A 6,046-nucleotide genomic window follows, 5' to 3' on the forward strand; every position below is an offset into this window, starting at 1 on the left:
ATATGGCCCATCTACTAGTTGTTTTTCTCTTTCTCTCTGACCCAAGAATTAATGTGTAGGACTCACAAGCTGGTACCCCAAGGTCGAAAACACCACAGAGACGAGACCACTTCCTTACTCCCATCCTCCCTTCCTTATCTCTTAGAAAAAGGCTCGTTAAAGGCTAGGTGGTTTGTTTCAGAATTCACTAATGAAAGAACTCTGTATTTTATGTCTAGGAGTGTATTTTGCTGGGATGATCATAAATTGTAGCTGAACTGATAAACTACACACAGGATACTTCTTTGCTCACAAGGCAGGAAGACGTTTCCTTATTTGGTCTGTACTGGTTTGAACTGAGAACTTGCTGACACACGAACCTTTTTTCATCTATATAAACTGCTGTGTATCAAATAAACCTTTGAGTCGATTGGGAAGGCAACCTAAAGCAGTCTCTGTTTTCTTGTTCTCCCAAGCTGCTCCCGAGCTCGTACTAACACGCTGAATGGCATACCTGAGTGTTACTTTAAATAATTAGGAATCTTAGAAGGAAAGGACAAAACTCTGCTTATCGCTCACGCCACGGAGGAAACCCGGGACGGCAATTTCCTTCAATTTTGGTGTCAGAAGTGGGATCCGCTGACAGAAGGTAAATATGCGTCTTTCATATTTATATAGAGACCATATTATACCTCTCTCAGTGATCGATCCATAAAAAAAACGGGATATGCTGACGAAGTTTCACTTAGTGATCCAGAGAGATACACTGACTGACTTCCTCAGTCCCCGAATAAAGTAAATTAACCCTTGTGTGGTGTTGGTGGACACAGGAAGTTGCCTGTTGTCTTGAATATTTTAATTTTGTTTAAGTTGCTCACTCAAAAGAGTGACACAGGAAGCTGCCTGTTGTCTTAAATACTTCTCGTTAAGTGAGAAGTTGCTCAGAAAGAGTGACACAGGAAGTTGCCTGTTGTCTTAAATACTTCTCGTTAAGTGAGAAGTTGCTCACCAAAGAGTGACACAGGAAGTTGCCTGTTATCTTGAAACGTACGTTAAAAAGTGAGAAGTTGCTCACTCACAGAAAGCTAGTAAATAATTAAATTTAATTTTGTTAAAAAAAAAAAAAAAAAACGAAAGAAAACTGAAAACGGGTCTCACAGACCCGATTACCATACAAGGGTTAAAAGCAGTAAATTAAAAGCAGAAAGACACAGGAAGTTGCCTGTTGTTTTACGAGAAGTTGCTCGTTAAGCGAGAAGTTGCTCGCTATGTGAGAGTTGCTCACACAAACAAAAAATTGCTAGCAATAAATTTAAAGTGACCTCAGCTGTGCCGCAGCGAAAATACTAACATAAATCCTCCTAGCGTGTAAACCCCTCTGGAAATCACTGAACATGGGTCAGAATAATTCAAAAACCACAGACAAGTCCGATAAAAAATCTAAAGTACCTGTAAAACCAAAAAATAAATTAAATTTAAAGTCTCAAATAACGGCTCAGTACGACTCCCATTTCCAGTTACGTGTAACCCACGTCCACGAATCGGCGAAGACTTCCATGATTACGTATCCAGAACATGCGGAAGTGCTTATGTGACTGACTTTGTTTACAACTTACGGACTGTGAGTACAATGCATTCTAATTTCTTTTCGGAGCCTTATCCCGAACGATTATCGCCAGAAACCAGGTCAGTAGAAATGTTGAATATCATTTGTGATAAGAAAAGTAGTCTGCTTAAAAAGTCCTGTAGAAAATATGATAGAATGCCGCGACGTGATGCATCAAATGTTACCGCTATGGACAAAAGGACCGGAACCAGGCGTAGATACTTTAACATCAAATAAAACTAGTGCAGGCTCTAGCAAAGAAAATAAATCTACTGCGGGAAAAGCTAGTCTTGCATGCAATGCATTCCTGGAGTAACCGAGTCACAACTCATAAGAGCGATAGGTGAATTAGACCCAAAGCATGATAAAGCATCCACAACTGCAGAGTTTTTGTGGGTAAATAATGACAAAATCACCGATTTCTTTAAGAATCTAAAGAAATTCCTGCTAACAATGTCCAGAGACAAAATTGACTTAAATGCAATAACTATGTGTAAACAGAAGCCTGATGAATCTATCCTAGTATTCATAAAACGCTTTATGCACTGTTGGACAAGCTAGAGGTGCAAATTTAGCTCAGTTTTCCAGCAGCCGCAGACACCCAAAGCAAAAATGAATTTGTGTATTTAATTTAACACAAAGTGTGAAATGTTTGCTGACACTGATAACAGCTTATGTTTTCTCTGCCCTATGTACCGACATGATGGAGAAGGAACATCCTCTGTGTCAGCTGGACCCTCAGCAGAGAATGAACTCAACATCCTTTTTGTCCGGTACTCTATGTCACACACTGTGCCAAAAAAACGTGTACAGACGCCACTAACAGGTAATCCCATGACTGGGAGCCACACTTTTGTTTCTCTCACACTTTTCAACAACATGATAACTGCTCACACAAGTGAAGGTCAAACAGTGATTTTGTCACATAACTCAGACATAGGTTATGACATAACTACACCATGTCGTCACATAGATCTAACCTATCCTATCCACTGTACTATTTCTGCACTTACGTTGCCAGCTGAATACCAGAATATGACATTGTGGTCTAAAAGTGAGAATGATATAGGATTTATTGACTGTACACTTTATCACGTACACCTATTAAAACACAACAAGCCAGTATATGTCAAGCAACATCCCATTTCTGCCGAAAAAGCCGCAGCCCTAGATGTCATGATAGGAGATTTAGAGACTACAGGAGTAATAAAGCCTACAGTATCTCCATATAATACTCCTGTCAATCCTGTGCCAAAGCCTAACAAACCTGGCGTATGGCGTTTCATACAAGACTTAAGGCAAATTAATGCAGTCAACATTCCTCTGCCACCTCTCGTTTCAGATGTTCACAGCATATTGACATGCTTTGCATACACATTTTACCGTGGTGGATTTATGCTCCGCTCCTTTTTCTCAGTAAGACACACAGCCGTTATTTGCATTCACACATAGAAATCAGCAGTACACTTGGACTCGTTTGCCCCAAGGCATGATAGACAGCTCTGCTGCTTTCTCAATGGTGCTTCACTCCTCCAGGGCTGCACCCTGATCCACATGTGGATGACCTCCTCCTCTGTGCTCCGAGTGAAAAACTATGTCAAACTGCTACACACATGCTTCTCCAGCACCTCCAAAAGACTGGCCACAAAGCATCAGCAAAGAAAATGCAGTACTGTCAGACTTCTGTTCAATATTTGGGATTCACACTGTCTCACGGAAAACGTTCCATGACTGCAGACAGGGTCAAAGCTGTGACCTCTGTCCCTCGTCCCACTACACAGAAGGAAATGTTGTCCTTCCTGGGCATGGTGAACTATTGCAGACAGTGGATACCAGACTGTTCTTTTCATGACCACATTCTGCGTGACTGTTGTAAAAAAAAAAAAAAAAAGACAAGCCTCCTCGAATACTGTGGTCCACAGAAATGACTGCCTCTTTCAATGCATTAAAGGGAGTGCTGACCTCCGCCACTCAAAGGTGCTGCCTGAATTGTTCAGGGACTGCCGGCCTGCCTGAGGGCAGTAGCAGCTTGCTCTATCATGATAAGGGACTGCGAGAAGCTCACACTATCACATGACACTATTCTACACACCAATCACCAGGTCACGACCATTGTAGCAAACATAACTAAACAACATATGCAAATCTCACTATAAAAGCGAGCAGCACACCTGATTCGCCAGCACATTTATTGATCCTATGCTGTGTTCTTCTGACCGACAGGATGGCTCAGACAGGCTTGACGATCATGACTGCATGACACGTATACAGGAATCGACAGCACCACGTCCAGATTTAGAGCAAACACCTATCCCAGACTCAGCCACGGTTTATGTGGACGGGTCCTGTTCAAGGCCGAATGACAACTCATTTCTTTGTGGCTATTCAGTGGTGACATTGCCTGACATCATACTAGAGGCTCACTCATTACCATTTCACTCAGCACAAAAAGCAGAGCTCATGGCTTTAATACGCGCCTGTGAGCTACATTTGGATAAGCATGTGACGATTTACGCAGACAGCCGCTATGCATTTGGCGTTGTGCATGACTTTGGCACATTGTGGAGACAAAGAGGATTTAGATCTGCTGATGGAAAATAAATTGCTAAATTCTGATTTTGTTCAAAGACTTTTTCAGGCTATACAGCTGCCATCGGCCGTTGCAGTTGTAAAAAACGAATGGACACAGTACAGCTGACACAGACGAAGCAACAGGTAATGCCTTAGCAGACGTGACAGCCAAGGCTGCAGCTGCATCACAGCTCCCACCTCCGCAGGAAGTATTATCTGTGCCCCTACAGCTGTCACTTGTTAAACTCCCAGACTATTTAGGAACAAATGTTGATTTAAAATTCATACAAGAGCAAGCCTCTGCATGTGATTACACCTATTGTGAGAATAATGACTGTACCTTAGATGACAGAGATGGCTTATACAAAATCTTAAGGGTTTGATTGCCCTCCCATATTCCCTGATGCCAGTCCTTGCCCGACATTTTCACTGTGTGAGTCATGTCGGACAGAGAGGGGTAATAGGGGCAATAAAATTAAGATTTGTAATTGAGAAAACATCACATGCAGTAAAAAGCATATTAGCAACCTGTCTAACATGTGCGCGAACTAATGTAGGTAGCTCAAAAGCGAAACATCAGCATTTACCACAACCAGATTTTCCATTTCATACATTACAAATTGATTTTACACATATGCCAGCACAAGGAAGCATCAAGTACTTACTGGTAATAGTGGATCAATTTAGTAAATGAGTAGAAGCTTATCCAACATCAAAAGAAACTGCAGAAGTAGTCTGTCAAAAGTTGAGCAATGAAATAATACCCAGATTCGGAATACCTCACCAGATTAACAGTGATAGAGGACCTTCATTCACATTAGAAGTAATTCAAAAGTGTGCTAAAACTTTAATGACCTGGGTCAAATTACTTACTCAAGTCCTGTGTGAGATTAGAATGACTCAATCTGCAGTAACCAAATTATCTCCATTTGAAATAAGACTATTCCCAACACCATGGTCAGCTTCCAGAGGGGCACCGCTAGTAGAAGGTGATGTATATTGCATTGTCCACTGATGTTCACAACCTGGTAGAAAAACTGAATAATAACTATCAGAAAGTTTGTCTCTCTCAGCCTTTCCCCTCCACAGTTCCACCAGTGGAGACAAGGAGACGCATGTTGGAGAAGCCACTAAAACCAAGGACTCTCTGGGAGGCCGCGCGTGTTCCAGCCCCAGACTGTACTGGCAGTGACGAAGAACCAGCATCCTTACGGACGGACAACCTCAGTGGATTCATGCCAGCAGGGTTAAGACCAGCCCAATCGGACCATCTCAGGCGTCGGATCAAGCAGACGACATCTCCGGCGAGCCAGCGCCCGGAACTAGAGCAAATAAACACACACGGGTAGATGACATCTCAGGCGAGCCAGCGCCCGGATCCAGTGCACACACACAATCACTGATTAACACACAACGTCTGAAAGAACAACAACAAGGTACTCAAACATCCAGCAGGAACAGAAAGCCAAAAGTACCACATGATGTCTAACCTGATAAAGCCAGACTCATTCCATCCTGATAATGGAGAAAATGAAATGCCCATTGTCATCATACGACGCTTATTCTGTGTCTCTCGAACCTGGGACCAGGCCAGGAGACGACTGAAGAACTGTCTTTCTTATATATTTAGGTTATCTATCATATCTATCGCATTAACCTTAGGATTTCTCTTTGCTATTTTGTATTGTAAACTGCAACCATGTTCACATTTTTGCAGGTCATATTTTGCTGACGATACCTCATGCTCCATTTTGCAAGACACCTACTTAATGCACTCCTCACGTTCCCTAAAATCAGTAAATAGCAACATAGACGCCACTAATAAACCATTTTATGCACCCTCTAGAGCAGGAGCTAACGCCTGGTATGAAAATGCCAGAACAGCCGCTC

The 6,046-nt window shown here is 42.2% G+C and overlaps 1 long non-coding RNA gene across 1 annotated transcript; it reads left to right on the forward strand.

The window, feature by feature from the left end:
• The first annotated feature begins 1,563 nt into the window (after positions 1-1,563).
• LOC308384205 lies at positions 1,564-2,453 on the forward strand. The gene is made up of 2 exons (XR_013969283.1): positions 1,564-1,665; positions 2,298-2,453. It is a non-coding gene; the product is annotated as an uncharacterized lncRNA (long non-coding RNA).
• Positions 2,454-6,046: the final 3,593 nt, after the last annotated feature.

Source organism: Rhamphochromis sp. 'chilingali' (assembly GCF_963969265.1).
Source record: "Rhamphochromis sp. 'chilingali' genome assembly, chromosome: 17".
Classification (NCBI taxonomy): domain Eukaryota; kingdom Metazoa; phylum Chordata; class Actinopteri; order Cichliformes; family Cichlidae; genus Rhamphochromis; species Rhamphochromis sp. 'chilingali'.